This window comes from Scophthalmus maximus, chromosome 9 (genome assembly GCF_022379125.1).
Source record: "Scophthalmus maximus strain ysfricsl-2021 chromosome 9, ASM2237912v1, whole genome shotgun sequence".
Classification (NCBI taxonomy): Eukaryota; Metazoa; Chordata; class Actinopteri; order Pleuronectiformes; family Scophthalmidae; genus Scophthalmus; species Scophthalmus maximus.
This window is the reverse complement of record NC_061523.1, coordinates 19,415,580-19,433,754: the sequence shown is the minus strand read 5'-3', so window position 1 is coordinate 19,433,754 and position 18,175 is coordinate 19,415,580. Positions and strand designations below refer to the sequence as shown.

General features: G+C 40.7%; 1 protein-coding gene across 3 annotated transcripts in view; it reads right to left on the bottom strand.

The window, feature by feature from the left end:
• Positions 1-18,175, bottom strand: part of maea (macrophage erythroblast attacher, E3 ubiquitin ligase) — a 72,185-nt gene that overhangs the window by 39,390 nt on the left and 14,620 nt on the right. The gene's annotated exons all lie outside the window — the stretch shown is intronic.

Here is an 18,175-nt window from a genome sequence, read left to right as displayed (position 1 = left end):
AGATTGTGCAAATGCACCTTTTAAAAGGTAGTCGACAACAGATGTTGAATTTAGACATGTAAATGAAATAAAGCATCACGCTTCCGCAAAGGTCAAATGCAACAGGTGATTTACTGAATAGAAGTTTGGTCACTTCTCCAGAGTGAGAGCAGCACATGCCGAAAACATGGTCAGAATAGGAGGTGAATAAATGAGAGAGAGAAAGAGAGAGCATGGGTCTCTGGGCTTGTGCTTACATGTGCTAACAGTACTTCTGACATTTGGTAGGCTACGGATGTTATCATGTTATAATGCAAAATCAAACTGTTGTGCTCCTCGCCTCTATTTATCATATTAAGTAGCAGTTACGAGTTGACTCCACCAGGTGTCACTAGCATCGCTGCTGCACTCCTGCTAATGGAGAAAGACCTGCAAGCCTGCTTCAACATCAGAGTCTGCATTGGCTTGGCTACTTGGCCTCTGTAATTCAGTTTAATTCATTTATGCATGAATTAATATTTATCTTTCCACGTCCTCCGGACATATAGAGTGCAGATGTGTCACAGCCAGTCAGCAGCCATACATTGGGTTATTGACTGGTCAAATATAAAACCTGGTGTCACCAAATCAGCCCTCATCAAATTAATACAACATCCATATTATGAAAGGAAATAAGTCATAATGTGTTACACACTGCCCTGTGTTTGTGAGCGGCGCAGAGCTGGATTTCAAAAGCGATGGTTTAAAGGCCTCAGAGTGAATATAATCCAAAAGGGCTGAAATCGAAAACTGGAATGAACTGAACCAACTGAGAACTCAAGGTTTTACTCGCAGTTATGTAAGTGTGCCTCATATTGATTTCCATGTGTGGGAATAAATTGGATACGGTCTGATTCTAGTTAAAACAGGGAACGTCAGTGGGAGAACAATGATTTATGCAGCTTGTACAGTGAAGTTCAATTCCAGTCGACAGACTGGACTGAAGAGCCACAAAGACTTAACTAGAGAGACATACCTCAGTAAATATATATTAGATTGTACCATTTTACAGATTATGGCTTGGCAAAGTAAAAAAAAGACAGAGCACAAATGTTTAAAATCTATTCAATAATAATAATACGTTGTAAGGAGGCAGGAGCCAAATCTTTTCTTCTCTGAATATTCTGTCTTGACTACAGGTTGAGTAGATATGGTTGTCAGCTGCAAATCACATGAACCGACCCTAGATGACTTCAGACATTGGACAAGGAACAAGATTTCTACTACATCTTTTTGTTTTTCTCTTCATCCATCTCTGTTTTTGCTCCCAACATGTCCCAAAATCTCTCCATTGCACTCGTTGTCCCTTGCCCTTTTCCTCTTCCCCCTCTCTGGTTCATCCATTCGGGGTTACGGCCACTGAAACACGCTCTCCAGCAGCTGGAAACTCAAGATAGTTTAATCTAAATCTCAGGAAGCAGGATGGGAACCAGATGCAGTAAAAAAAAAAGAAAACAGGCAGAGGGCACGTTTTATTCAACGAGCATGGAGACCTCCAACGGGCAACCAGCAAAGCGGGAGGAGAAATTTGAAGTCTGACCGTCATCAGACAGAAATATCGGAAAGTTCGAGACATTAAGCGCACTCTGAGCTTTCAGTCACATCTTCCATTGTGAGTATTGACTGAGCTTGGAGATTTAGGAGATGCTGGCTTGTTAGAAGAGGAGGAAAATTTGGGGAATGGGTGAATGACTAACGCTTTCCACTCCATCAGGACATACCTCCGAGCTGCCCCTGGGTAAAAAGACTTAACATTAATCCACGTTAGAGCATAATATGGTTTTACTGGGTTCAAGTGGATGAGTGAGGCTTTTTGTCCTTGTTAAACCTTTGGCTGTTGGGCAGTCTGAGGCATGAAAAGAAGAAAAAAACAACAACAAGTGAAAATGAAACAGCTTGTGCAAATGGACAAGTACAAGAGAGTCCCTATCCAAGCAGTAACTTCTGAACAGTTGATGGTTTGTAGAAAAAGTCGCTGATCGTAAAACTTTTGTTATTCTGGAGTTTTGTTTTTTTTGTATTTCAAAATTCCACTTACAACATAAGTTCCACTGGATTCTATTCTACAAATAGTTTTAGATGTATTTTTTCATTGCTCTGATCCACCTGCCTTTAGCTGGCCACCTACAAGATGACTGCAAGCATGAATATTTGTACCTAAGGGTTTGGAAAACACAAATATTAAAATATTGTTTCTTATTTTTGAGCTAATAATCAGAGGTGGAATCAATACCGATAACCTCTTTTTTTTAACAAAAAAATTAAAAGTCCTCCTTATACATTATAGCCACTTTAAGGGTGATTTATGGAGCCCCTCTTAAGGTCCCTTAAGACAACTTTTTAAAAATCTTATGTTAATTTTGTTGCAAAACTGTTAACAACTTTAACATTTTTATTAGTGACTTCACATAAATGCTAAATTCCAATTTTCGCAGCCCTAATCAGCCAAATGGGTCTTTGTTCTGTTTAGAAATGTCGCTTTCTGCTTTGGTGTTTCAGCCTGTCGCGTCTCCACCAGTGCCCTAAGGTCAACTGCAGGGTCGTCAGCTGGAAGTCAGATTTTCACGGATGTTTTTCCCCCCTGTTCCTGTAAATACTCCCAATTGGGGGGGGGGGGTCTCCCGGCCGCCCCCTGCTGCTGCATTTATAGGGGTGTTGGACCACAAACGCTACCCTTCAGCCAAAGCCACAGCCAGTAACTGGCTTCATTTGCCTCCTCTCCCGTTGTTACAGCACAGCAAGACATTATATATTTTCATATTTTTATAGACCTATTAATTGATTACTTTCTTTTCTGTCTGACTGAGAGGTTTGGACGAATAATTTATTGTATGTGGAATGGATGAAACTGTAAAAAATATCAATGTCTTAAAAGTAAAATTTAAGTCAGACAAAATACAATGTCTAACACATTTTAGGCCACACACTTAGACCACTCCCCACATCTTAATTCCGTGTTGGGTCAAACCTGAACACTCTCTGTTGAAAGTATTGTATGTGACAAAGACATATGTGTGATCCAGGTAGGTCCAGGCTATTACAGATGAATTGGGCGATGATGGACGTGGAGGAAACGGGTGGATTTTCACAGTTCCTCTCCTCGTCTCCCCTTTCTCTCCCTCTGCTCTTCTCGCCTTTCCTCTCATCTCCTCTTAATCTTCTGCGGTCTCTCCTTCCTACACTTTCTCTTCTGCATTCTGCTGTGCTCTCTCCTCGACGGTCCAAGTGAAGCCAAACAGAGGATTATTATCCACAGTAATGCGGTGGAATACATCGTCCGCCCTAACACTGGAAAGGTGAGGCTCCCTGCTGAGACGAGTCGCCCACCAAATGATGGATTTCCATCACCATTTGTTTCTGTGACAGGTTTTTAATGTACAACCGGTCCACGTACCGTTTCATAGGGGCCCTTCCACCCAGCCGAGAAAAATGTTAACGACACCAGACACATGCTTGTAAAACAACGGCTGCTGCTCGAAAAGGTGCTAACTCCATTGGCTGCTTTGGCAAGTCACCCAATATTTTGCTGGTGGCAAGCAGGAGTCGTGCAAACTTCCAATTTGTCTGCTTTTTTTTGTCTCAATTCATCCGTTTTTACAATAGATAACTGGTGACCACTGTGTCACACATAAAGAAAATGTGTTGTGCCACTAGAAGCGGAAAATGTCAACAACAGATGGGAGGGAGCTTGTAAACCCCTAATTTCTTTGACTGCAGCTATCAACTACAATGCCAAACACGCAGGGTTTTGTTGATTCTATGCCTCCAAATGCCTTATTCAATTTCTGGGGTTTTAACAAGGCACAAAGACTGGCTCCTACTCCTTAACTGGATCTGTTAAAGAAGATTATTTTGTTATCTCTGGCCCTAATGGATTTTATTAGACCCATAATAACTTTGGAAGACATGCAATAGTTTATATGAAAAATAAAGAGACTGCTGGATAGGGCTGCTGGAGAAACCGCAGGGAATCAAATGAGAAGACAACGTTTACGAGAAAGACGGCTAAAGAAAGGAGGCAGAGAATAAAAAAAGGGAAAATGGTGAAGAATGATAAATGAGGTGACAAAGGCCCCTCCACTAAAACACGTCATTTCTATCATCGAAACACAACACACACGCACACAATTAACCTAAAAATCAGCTTTTTCCACCAGTTACTCTGTTTACATTTTTCAACGTGAGTCCAGGTCACGTTTTCACATTTCGCCTCAAAGGCGTATACGCATGTGTGTGTTTCCCAAAAAGGTCTGTGAAGGTGGTGACCCAGTTTCAGCAGCCGAGGTTTCTGGGGTTTTCTGTTTTGTTTTCCAGCCCAAATGCGTCTGAGGTGGGAGGAGCTGACACTTGACAGATGCCATGTGGTTCACATAAACACACACAAACACACACACACACACACACACACACACACACACACACAAACACACACACACACACACACACACGGGAGAAAAACAAAAATAGTAGTAGCACTATCTTCATGCATACATACACACATATGCAGCATGAGCTTAAATTGTTATCATGGTGTCTCTACTCTTCCCCACGTTGTTCACTGCAGTAAGATCTGCTGCCTTCTGACCTCTGTGCAGTCTGCTTAGAGCACACTGTTGTACTGAATTTTTTTCTAAACGCGGCAAGACGAGAGTCTACCAAAGATTAACAAATAGTGAACAAGTTTAATTTGGGGCCAGCAGCTATGACTCAACTACGAAGCAACTAATTTCACAAGAAACAGGAGTCATGAAGCAAAGTTAGTAGCCAATTTATACTATGTTGAACCGCGTAGCCTAGGTCGTAGAAAAGGCCTTAGCCTGACGTAACCTTCTTAGAAATATAACTACATGTTGTGACGACACAGACCACAACAGCTGTTGTTGGCCCACTCGGTAGCATCATCTTCAGCTTTTCCACTCATAATAGCAGGGGGTGGGGGGTTATCCAAACTTTACATGAGGTTAAAAGACATTTTGAATCCTCATTTCATACAGTTCAAAACAAGAGGCTGTATTTTAATCGACTTTCTTCATCTTCCCAAACCACAGAGGCCTTGATAACTCAATCCCAAATGAGAAACTTCCAAGAAACATTTAATCATGTGCAGGAGCACGGTGCACCCACTATTGTTGAAACAAGTCAAGAGTAGGTTTCTTCAAGGAGATTAATAACAGCCTGTTTTCCAAGCGTTGATCCAGGAAGCAGTTACAGAGACGATTCCTTCACATGACTTTGAGAGTAAAGGCCAACAAAGATTATCTTAGATATTATACACACGGCGATACATATAAACCAGACGGACAGGCGTGCAGCCAGAATAATTGGTAGCATGCCAGTAATTCTAAAGATCCAGAATCATGCAGTTATGCAAGGTCAGGGCCGGTTTAAAAATGTTCAAACCAGGTTGATATTTAGCCAAACACCATGACCAGATCGATATACTGAATTTTACCACTAGGAGTCGCTTTTGACTCAGCAAATGCTAGTGAGAGCAACATAACAGTCTGATAAGAGCCTAAAAACTAGAGTATGGCAACTCCAGTCCAGCTGGTGGCGGTAATGAGCCTCTAAGCTGGTTCACTTACGGCCAATAAACAATAAATAGACGTAACAAGCAGATCGTGAAGCAAGGAAAGTGAGTGACCCGTCATTTTTCACCTCCCGCAACAACCATTCAACTTTGCCCGTTTCTCCCCAAGTCGCACCAACATTTTTTGCCGCCTCGGCAGAAAAATCGCAGACAGCTCGTCAGACTCTAGTGGCTCCATTTGGTTTGTCTATCGACAAACACATTACATTAATCCAATTATTCCATGTCCAATACATGCTATTTCAGCCTCAATGAAAAAGTAGTTATACTATATCCATAACAAACCAACACAATAATTTTAATTTTAGCTGAAAATGTTATGAAAGTTATCAATAAAATTGATAACAATAAAATAAAATTGAGAGAGAGAGAGAGAGAGAGAGAGAGAGAGCAAAAGAGGTCAATTTCCTAGCAAAAAGGACGGGTAATAAACTGACTGGCTCTATGGTGAAGCTTCCTTCCAACAGCAGGGCTGCTCTGCAGACCAGATGTACATATCTTCTAGTTTAAGAGTGTGGACAGTGTTACGCAAAAGACCTCCTTTTTCCAGCTTTCCAATACACAGTTGCAATGATGAACAAATATCTAGTTTCTTCTAGTTTCGTAGGCATTAGTATCGGTTCGATAGGAAGAGCATTGGCAGACTTACTGTAAAGTTATAGAGTTAGATGCATGTGTTGCTGGTAAAAATTAAGTTTGAGGCACAATTTTCACACGTACAGGGGGAGCCTCTGCAAGGTTGTAGATCAGGTGGGGGCCAATTTGCATCTCAGAACACATTCACTAAATGCGAGCAACCAGCTGCTACCGAAAGATCGTCGCGGTGTGTGGCGCTGGACCATCTTCTGTCTTCATTAACCTCCCAGCATGGCTGAGGCAGACCCACAGAGCAAGAGACAGACAGGTACAGAAACAGAGGTGATGAGTCACCTTCTCTATTAAACATCCCCCCACCTCAAACCTCAGCTGTCAGATTTTCTGGTTGCAGTTCTCACATCCATCATCATTATTTCATTAAAACAGAAACCTGAGACAGCGGCTGGCAAGGTCGTTTACGCGGAATATGGTGCAGTAACTGCACACACCTATGAAAACATAGTGTGGGCCTTATTACTCTGTCACAGGAAAGCAGTGGTAGGAAGAGGAGGATTATGGTATTTCAGTAATCTCATTAAAAAATAATAACTCATCCCACTGCAACCTTTCACAAATTTTTTGTTACATAATAGTGGCAAGTATATCAGATTTTAACTTGACTTCAATAAACTTATTTTGCCTTTGTAATTGATCCCATATATTAAATATAATTTTACACTTTGCACTTCACATAGCTGTTGAATATTGTTTCAACACTACTTAATATACAGGGCTTTTAGAAACCTTAGAAACATGTGCAGAAAAAAGGTGGAGTAATAACAGACTAAATTTGTTTAGTCTCATTTTAAGTATTTTATGCCTGGAAGGAAAAAATTCTATTTCCTATAAATGTGACATAAAAATGTTTAACTTTGCAATTTCAAGGAGCGAATCAGTGTGAATAACAGCTGGACCTTGTTGAACTCACAGCGTTTCCCTCAATTTTCCCCTCAAACTTTCCCCAAATGTCAACATGAATGAAGGCTAATGCTTTTTTTGGCAGGACGACGTCTCAGTAGGACATAAAAAGGTTACAAAGGAAATTGGCCAGAACCAACTCTGGCAGTACCGCACCTACTAAAACGAGAAAGTAAAGTTAGCTCAATTGTTGGGGGGCATTTTGAATCGACAGGGAAAACTTGTGGCTGCAATTACAGGCGATGTGCTCCAATCTGTGATTGCACCTTTGATACCTTAACACAATCTGGCCTGCTTTTGTATTCCTGTATTGTTCACAGTGCTCCTGTTACACTGATTATACACATTTATCTATAATGCCTTGGAACAAAGCATTAGTGTTTGTCCCAACAAAGCCCAATATGGAGACGTTTTTCCGTCTTTGATCTTTCATTTGAGGCATTCTGGGTCTTTGGGACGCAATCTGTAAACAAGTACATTCCTGGTGACATGCATAAGGCATAGTCACAAGTAACATTTAAAAGATACTTTAAGATCAATTCCGAATTAGTATTTAGACGTAAACATTTACAATTTTGACCTGATGATGACAGTCAGGATATCCACTGTCTTAACCCCTAACCATATGTTATGCCTAGTTTAACCAATATACAGGCTAAAAGAGAGTTTTTTTTTATTATGGCCTGGCCCAGGCTTCAAAAGGTCCTTCCATACACTTGCAGTAGTAGATGCCACAGAGACCAAATCTGTTGTCAGACATGGTTCCGGACATTTTCCGGAGTTTGCCGTTCACCTATGACGAATGCAGCAGGAGACCGTCCGAATCAGAAGCGTTCACAACAGCAGGAAACTCTACTAGCGCGCCTAACCCCAATCTTCAAGACATTTTCCTGCTGTACTCTCACATGGGCTAACTCTGACATTTCCGGAATTTTTAAAAACATTTGCAGCTCTCACATACAGCCAGCCGCTTCTGGAAATGTCTGTACTTCAGGGCATGTCTGAAAGCAGTTAAAGTTGATGTTTTGAGCCACAGGCTCATAGAATGGCAGGTTGTTAGTTTCATGGTAAATACAAACAGTGAAGAGGCTCGTATGGTCTGTTGTCTCTCTGGAAAATATTTGATATTTTATTTAATGAACAGTATAGTGGACCTGCACCTGCTTTTGATGCAATGATGTATGAAAATCATGTCAGGCCTCAAAAAGCCTCCTCCCACCTGTCCAAACCTGTTGACAGAAGTAGATTTATTGGATGAGGGATCCGAAGTTTCATTTGGGTTTACCTGGTCAGCCAGGTTCATGGAATCAGCAGGTGCTCCTCAGGGCCCCCCTTGATTTTGTGTATGGCTCACGTCCTTAAAAATTTCAGAACTTCTGGGCAGCGGAGCAACGTTACCTAACGGATCCTCAGAGATGGACAATAAATCCACCAGAAACACAAGATGATGTTCCTGGCTGGCTTGTGAACAGGCAGTGAAAGTCGATAAGGTGTGTGTGGGTGCGTGTTTCTGTGTTTCTGTCATAGTCTATCTTGGGAAATTTCTTATCAATTGGGGACAGCTTGTTCAATTGGGAAACAAACATATTTTGGGGTGATGGGTTAAGGTTAGGGTTATGTGAGTCTCCAGAAAATGAATGTAAGAATATTCTCCAGTCTCTAAAGGTGACATTTAGAATCTGGTGTGTTAATATACTTATACATGTATGGGCGCTTGGTTATGTTTTAAAATGTGGGAGCAAACTTGGACAGATACATAATTGGCGGAGGGTCTGGAGGTCCTCCCCCAGAAATAACTAATTCATAAAAATGTCATACATTTCTACACAACCTAATCTCTAGGGTTAAGTCCTGTCTATACAAGTTAGATTGAGAGTTCTATGAAAACCAAGGCTGTACCAAGAACAGTAAATTACTGACCTGTTTATTTTCTACAAAGGATTTAGTGATAGCTACTGTATTCTCATAGCACCACAAGCTGGTGTAGCTAAAATATTTAAAAGCTAAATTTTTACCAACATTATCTCAAATCAAGGACTATTTTAATCCACAACTAAGAGGGTTAATTTTGCTCTTCAAGACTTCAAATGGACATTTTAGTCGCGTACCACAACTTACTGCAAAAACGAAGTGTGGAGTGAACTTACACCTCTCATGTACTCTGTACGACAAAATGAGGGAATAATCATAGTAATGAAAGCACAGCGCAGAGTGGCTGAATGAAAGGAGAGATCAGTACATGGAGCGGTGCGTCCTTGTAATTAAAAATAATTGAATCCAAAGTCTGACTAGAGGTAAAACTAAAACAAAGCAGAAGTTTAAATACTGTTAAATTGATTTGACAGTGGACTGAACCAACTCAAAGGGAGGTCCAAAAATATGAGAGCTCTTTTATTACTCATTGCATTGATATTGGCTACTCAAATATAATCACCTGATTGTGGGGACAGTATAATGATATATTTTCTTTTTATAGAAAGAAAGAAAGTGGGGAAGCTAAAATTTGCCCTCCCTAACTGATTAAAGCATATGCATTCGTCCCACTAGCTCCATTGTTCAGGTGGCTAGTGTTCTTGTATATGTTGTGTGTAATAATGTCTCGTGTCTTGTCCTACAATAATCCCTTGAAGAAATAAAAGTCTCTATTTTTATGAGACTTAATGAGCGTGTATGAAGGTATCTCTATTTTTTTCCTTTAGTACAAATCTCCCTTCAGATAATAAGAAAAACAGAGAGTCTATAAATTATTCTCTCTGCAGACATCTGGTCCATTATCTAACCACATCTTCGCTGAACGTTTTTGTGTGTGATCTTGCATTTTCATTCATTCTGTTCTTTATTCATGAGTGCAGTCGTGTCACTGAGACTGCATGAGACATGCACGACATCCACTGCTTTGCATGCATGGTGCTTTGCCCAGCGTCATCTTCGAGTGGGTTCATCCCAGCCACTTCAACAGGCCATAAATCAGGCAATCAAATTACAGAGGTAACTGCCCACAGTTTCATACGCCTCAGCGGGGATTCAATACAAAGCATCACTGTCCAAGTGTCATTATGCAACATCTCAGTCATGTGGAAATCTTGTATGGTCACTTTTGGCTTTTGCTTCATTTTCACCTTGACTTTAAAAGTGACATCATCCACCAACGTCCGGAGGGAGTGATATGACCTTTATGTCTGTAAAAACCATTCAACGCCAGTTGTTTTTTTTCAAAATCCGTTGGCGTCACAGTTTTTCTCTTTCTCATGCGCTGTAAAAGTTATCCATCTTGACAAGTAATCCTGTGTATTGTTGAGTCTTAAAATCATATTTCTCTCAAATCAAGGGGGGCAAAATCTAAAAAGGAAGGTGAGGTAGGTTCCTTAGAGCAAACCGGCTTTTCAAGCAACTTTTAAGTGATGTTATATCAATACCTATGCAGCAACAACATCCCTATTTCACAATGTCATCACTTAATGAAGAACATTAGTGAGAAAAAAAATTTAAATGGATTTTGCGGGGTTAAAAGAGAACGTCTTCAAAAATGTAGGGTTTTCTTTTGACGTCAGTGATAATTTGATACGCTCTCCTGTCTGTTCACTTCCAAACTATTAGAAACTCATCTGTATCAAAGCCTGACGGCTGGACAGACTTCTGTCCAAACAGATTTCCTTGCCCTCCATCACTGAAAGATTTTCCAACAATCACAAGTCAAAGAACAGAGAACATCACATTGGCGGGTTTCCAGTTGTGGGTATCCTCTGTATCAGGTATGTAATCTAATATTTACCAATTAGGGTAAAGATCAATGTTCATTGTAAATTTCTGGCAATTAAATGTGCAATTCAATTTTTTTTTATCTCCCCAAAAAGTCTTAACATATGCTGTTGCAGCTCCACTACAGCTGTGTTCGGAAGATGAACTTCCTCTTAGAGAGCTGTAAACTTTTCCACTACCCTATGATGAATATCTCGATGAACGATAACCACAGATGTGACATTTTAAAGCATGCGTTTTTACTTGCATATTGCACAAGAATAGAAGTCTAATCCAAAGGCATATATATAACGAAATATGCACGTATAGCGGTTACATGTCATTGCCGACATGGCGACAGTCCAGAAAGTAGTAGATGCAAAATGTTGCGCATTACAAGAGAAATGGACAAACAATAATTGTTTGCGGGGACACATTTACACCTGGATTACAGCTGAAAAACATGCTAAACTGGATGAGATGCAAGGTAAAGTTGCCCCAAAACTCTTTCTAGGCTTTCCGATGAAAGCATGTTTTAAGAAGAGCTGCCTGATATCCTCAGGAAGGTCGTTCCAACACCTCAGGGCCCTGACTTCAAATGTCATCCTCCTACTGAAAACTGTACATCAAAAATATGGTACAAATTCAAAAGTTCCTTTTGAATTTGTACCATTCAAAAGTGGTATCGAAAATCTCATGGAAAGTTTTTTTTAAAGCTTTTTTATTAAAATATTTCACTTCAACTTTAAATATTCAGTTTTTAAAAAACAACATTTCAGGCATACTGTACCGTTACCATAGCTGTGGTTATGCAACCGTAATCAGCCTTATTTATGGATGTTGTGGAATTGTCTGGACACTGAAGCACAGATGTACTGGTGTTTATCCAGGAGTGAAATTTATGGGCCTAGCCTTTCACTGTCTGACAATGTTTTTGGTTCAGGAGGAGTGTGTCTGGGCACTGCACTCGGCTCACCGGAGATGTGAGATACTCAGCGGGACACGGTGTGTTTCAGATCGTGCTCCAACAGGGTAACCTGCCCGACAGATAGACCAGTGTGGAACAAACAGGTTGCATGTTTGGATCGCCCCAACAAACGTGTCCTTAAACACGAGTCTGCATTTACATAAACCAACACGATGCATGCAGTGGTAGGTGCTCGGGATTTAAAGCTTAGACACTGAGCTCATGTCTACGCTTGAAATGTGGGTAATAAAAATGTAGCTGATGCTGTGTTTTCACTCCTGAGTGCATCTAAGGTTAGATATAAGGTATGTTAAGGTATTTGAATGCCAAAGTCTCTGTAGTCACATGTCCAGACACCAATTTGTGGCAGTAAACTGAATAAACATAAATAAAAAATGACACCTGAGAGCTTTACAACGTCATCACAATCATCTCCTGTCCGATGAACTGTTGATCCCAACTGCACCTACCGGTTCATTTGGGACAAAAATGCCTCGTTTGCTCAGAGAAAGTAAACTTTTGTTGATTTTTCTTCTTTACTCTATCCAAATAAGCTTTTCAAACCCATGACCTATTTTGAAAGTAATTCAGGATACATTTGTGGTTTCACATTGCAATTAGAGGTTTTGAGCGATCAACTTTACTTTACTTTGCGAATGATGAAGACTTGGTTTTTGCCGAAAGGTCAAAGAAGAAAAAGATGGAAAAGATGCAGACATACTTTCAAACCTGTGAGAAACCACATACTTCCCGGGGTACTGCTTTAATAACTCAAAATATTTTTGACTGAAACTTCCATTGTACAATGCTTTTCAGTTAAAGTACTAAACTGTATCAGAAATCCAGTCCAGTTATTGTTGCTTTTAAGAAATGTTGTAATTCTTATCACAAATGTTCACATGGACAGTGACTGCTTCTGATTCAACACCAGTCCAACAGTATCACACTTTGCTAACTACTTTTTTTAACGGCTAATTCTAATTAGCATCATGCTTCTACATCCCCACCACCATCTCTCTGTAGTTTGAACATCACCTCTAACGGTGGCAACGTGCAGAAGGCTGCACGTTTCAGCATTAACTGTACGAACAAGTGGCCAACGAGATGAAAAAGCCAGACTTTGATTTAACTGGGTCTTGACATCCCATGCTTTCTTTTAAAACACATCATTACAATGTGTCAAAGCCGCAGCCTCAGGTCTTAATGCTCAACTGTTGCCCCCAACTTCCTCCCACAGACATGTCAACAAATCACACATGGAGAACAACAGACTGATCTTATCACGGTTCTCTCCTCGTGGAAATAGACTTCGGCACTTTAGCAATCTGACAAAATCGGACCACAGTGTGCGGCGGCGACAGTGCCATATTTCAAGTCAAAACTTTGAAGAGTGAAACCTGCCCTGAAGCAGAGAGCTACTGTGTTGGAAAACTGAGATTTCATGAAATGTTTCTTTTTTTTTTGTGTGTGTGCTTTCTTTTCCCCATTTTTTGTTGCGAAGGGGCCCTGTAAATCATGTCCTTTATACCTCTGGCTGGGGGGTTCACCGCCTCACCGCGGAGTGGGAGGACAGCATGATGGGAAAAACATGATAGGATCTCACTTGAGTGGGTCAGAGAGAGAGAGAGAGAGAGAGAGAGAGAGAGAGAGAGAGAGAGAGAGGAAGAAAAAGGTCAAACGAGAATGAGGGGCTGTGAAGCAGGTAGGAGGAGCTGCTCGTCTTTACTAGATGAGAGCAATCAGAGACAGTAGAGGGTAAAATATTGAAATACAGTCACAGACAGAAAAACACAAATAAAGACAGAAGAATATGAAGACATAAAACCACAGTAAGAGCAATAAAAAAATCTGACTTCCTATTTCAAAGGAATTTTAAGCAACCAGCAAGGTAACTCCATACTGCCAGAGGGCACAGAATCAGACCAAGGGGTAATAAATTAGGAATAAATAAACACATAGACGTCAGGGCTTATTAGCTGCAAGGATACAGTTGCAGATATTCTATCGTGTGTTTGATAAAATACCACTTCACTTTCTTTAGAAGAATTTTTAGAGAGAAAATACAACATACTGGTCTGGTCTTCTGCAACTTTAACTGGCTGACAAATATTTAGATTGTGCCATCTTTCACAGCTAACAATGCGCAGCTCAAGGTTTTAAGAGATGTAAAACATTTATACATTCATAGGCAACTACTTTAAAATTGATAATTTTAAGCAACAAATTCTATTAGAATGTATAAAATGTCAATATTATCCATTTTCAGGCTTTTTATGGGAGAAAAAGGAATATCTTTGGATTTTGCGGGACAAAAACAAGCTATTTGAAGACATCACCCTGGGAAACGGTGGCGTTAATTTGTTTCACACAAGGAGGAAACAAGTCTTTGCAGAGGGAGGAACCCAGGCCTAGTGACTGTGCGTCTGCTGATTTGGTCTGTAAACATCACAGTCGGCAGATGGAGACAATTGCTGCACTGTAAACTAAATCTGAGTTATAAACCAGTCACAGACATAACACATACAATTTAACATTCAGTGTGACGTGGGCTTTCCAAAGATGCTACAAGGTTTTCTTTTTGCAGTATCAAAGTAATCTAGTGGTATTTGTCTGTGCGAATATGAATTGCTAATATCAACCTTGGCATATTTTTTAAATGGTGCTAATTCACCAAGTTTGTCTCCACGTTATCTGAACGGGGGTGACGAGATTCAACTCAACTAAAATTCATAAGAAAAAATTATTGCGAAAATTATTAGCCTTCCTGTAGCCCTGTCCCAAAGCGAAATTTGGTAAACGTTTTGGCCGCTCAAAACCAAAACGACAATGATGGCTCACTCACCCCTGTAACAACTCTTGGCTCTCTCTTCCACATGACCACTCACTGTCACTTGGCGTTGCCCGTGTACAAATCTGCTTTGAGCAGCTTTCGAAAAGAACGAACAATGTAATCCATGTGTCAAATTCTCGGCCAATCGCTATGACGTAAGAACGAGTGAGCGGGACCGAGAACAGCAGACTCAGCAGCTGTGATTTTCTAATGGTGGATTTATATGCGTTGTGTTTTAATACTCTGTGGTCACCCAATACCCTGGACCAGAGCTGTTCATCCACATTTCTCAGATATAAATCGCTTTGGTCTCGACATCCAATATTGGCTTGTCTGGTATGTGGTGGGTTTTGATGATTGATGATACAAACAAAGTGAGTTACAATACCAGCGGTCTGCTTCTGTGGAGTCAAACAGTAGGACTCATATAAAGTATCATCACAGGGTTGAAGTAGGTCACGGTTTTTATGAAATTCTGTGTAACCAACATTTTCAGACGCAAATATTAAGGTTTATAGGGGCGAAACCAGCCGTATCTTCACAGCTGAATGGCAAAATTCGTTCTTTCACAGACATAAGAAGCATGACGGCGACCACAGAAACATGAGGAAGGGTTCAGCCAAACCATCGTGATCCATGTGTTGCATGGATATGCAATGCAACATCACCACTGACCTGCTGTCTCCCGTTTATGCTCTGACCTGCAGCTTCCATTTGACGGGTAAACGTGCTCACAAATACAATTTGTCGTGAAATGTGCAAATGCAAACATCGAGAAGGAAATTATTCCCAGAAATCAGGGGTAATCATTGCTGTAACAAGGCGCCGGGGACATGCAGAGTGGAAGTTGGGGGAGAGGAAAAGGTGGAATGTTAAGACCAGGTGTCGAGGAGAAGTGTGTATTCATGCTCGAGAGTAAGTAAGACAGAAAGTGACTGATTCAGGATAAAAGGTGTTTGTTTTACCTACGGGCCCCTACACGACGGCGTTGGTGGCTTCAACAGAAAAGACGCTCATTCACTGAACTGGGTGACATCAATGTGTTGGCGAACGGCATTGTGGTTCCTTTGCTTCACCGATAGAAAGCAAAGGAGAGACTAGTGGGTGCAGCAAAGAACAAGTATTGTACTGACTGATTCAAGTTTCAAGTAACCTCTACTCTTCAGGCCCGGTTTTAATTTGGATTAATTTGGAATTTAGAGTGGAGCAGCCACACGCCTCATGTCGTACCAGCAACATTATATAACACTTCCACTACAGTTTCAATGTCGAGAATGAAGGGCACTATTTTTTCATTGCTTGCGCTCTTGCTTTCTTTTTCTCTCGCACGTGACTCTTTCTGGCTAGAACGCTTCACACTTTGGACCACTCATCCACAATGGATGGTGATTATGATTATGATTAATGGCCATTATCAAAGACTGGCTGGCAGGACGAGTGCCACAGCAGACACGCTGTTGGATTTGGACATGCAGTAGGTCGGCGCCCTTGGTATTTACAGCTTCATTCCAAACAACATATGACTGCATATTTTCCTACACATCAGCTCCGACCACGGCCAGCATGTTTTTAGTAGACCTCGTCAGTTTTTAGGTCATATGTGGAAAACATGGAGCAAAAATAGGTCAGAGTGCACTTGTGAAATTGTTCCTGAAGGACAACAATGTCATAGAGGATTATATAATAACATAAGCTGAGGCCACGCGTGTCCGTGTGTGAGTCGGTCACATCAGTCTCATTTGTCTCACAACAATTCCCAAACAATAACAAGGCAAAACTGCACTTACATGTGTGTTCAGTACAGTAAATTCAGCATTCACAATATTTAAATCGCAAAATATCAAATATTTCTATAAGAACTGTGAGGGAAATTGGGATGAAATAAATACGGACTCACATGAGTCTAAAGATGAATAATGTGTGATAACGTCCAAAGCACCATTGCAACAAAGTAAGCGGACTTGAGCGGAGATCGTTTTGTCAACTGCAGTTTTCGAGGTAAAGAACAAACTTAAAAGTTTAAGCAGAGATGACAGAAAAATCCTAATGATGCCAGAATAATAGAAAGTTCAAACATTTTCACTTCCATGACAATTGAGCAAACATCAGATAGTTGAAAGCTCCAGAGGCAGCAGAAGAGACCTACAAGTACTGTTACTACTCATAATAACTTCTTCACTTCAATGATCCCTGAGGGAAAATTCACTTCTGTGAGGGTCAGAGTTAATTTTTTCAGACATAGGAATATAAAGGATCTTTCGATTGAGTATAGGCATCTTACACACTTTTAAAGGGTCAGTAAGCGATATTGGAGAAAGATTGTTTTTTGCTGATTTGTGGCTCGAAACCGCAGCCTCGGGTACGCGAGAAAGACGCGTTAACCACGAGGCCAAAAACCTTGAGTCGTAAGCATCTGTTGCTAGCACATCTCTTGCTAGCACAATTTTTACTGTGTCGGGAGTGATGTTTACAAACTGCACACAGTGTTCTGTGTTTTTTTTCAATTTACAGAGCCAGGGCTTTGTCAAAAACAGCAACATTTATTTCGGCGCACACAGAACCGACAGCTTGCGGACCGTGAGGAAATATTCGCTGAATTTTACAAAAAGTGTATTGGATTAAAATCGCTTACTGTCCCTTTAAGGTGTGATATTATTCATGTCGGGATGAAGTCATGATGAAACATGCTCAGCTGCGTACCATGTGTATTTGGCGTCTGCGAATCCATCTGATGAATTAAGCATACTCGCTCACTCAGCCACACTGCTCATGCGTCTTGCTTCTCTCATTTTGCCCCACTACCCTTGAAAGAACTGAAAACTGTCCAGCACTGTTCTGAGTGCAAAGGTTACGAAGGTGGCGAGCGAGTTAACTTTCCCTTTAAATGTCACTGACAGAAAGCAGACTGGACGCCAGTTTTAGTATGTGTTTCTAAGAAACGTGACCACATGGAAATCATTATATGTGGGCTGATTCAGCACGTTCGTAAATTTGTGCGTTTGCACGTGAGTGTGTGGCGTGTTGTCTGCCACCTCCAGGTTCAGCAAGTCAAACACTACACCAGAGAGGGACATGGATACAGGCTAATAAGAATAAAGGCTGTCTGGATGTCTTTCATTCAACAGTGTTGTTTTTAAAATTCCAACATCTTCTGTTGACAAATCAGGGTCAGGTCGTGAGACTTATATTAATGGGTTAGGTCAGGTCATTTCTAGTACCAAGCTTTGTGGGTGAGGTTTTTCAAAATTGGACCCATGCCATGACTCTGGTGCAGCGTATATTGGCAGCTACTTATCAAGTAGACTAAAATGGCAAAATTCAAAAAAGCTTTTTCCAAAAATAGGTTTTTCATTTGCTTGAGATGATTTTTGAATTTCTATCAATGGAATTATGCAAATTGACTTTGTCCAAGGCAATAAACCTTCCAACACGAGTGAAAAAACAGCACCAGTAATGGATCTACCTGCTCAGTTGTAAT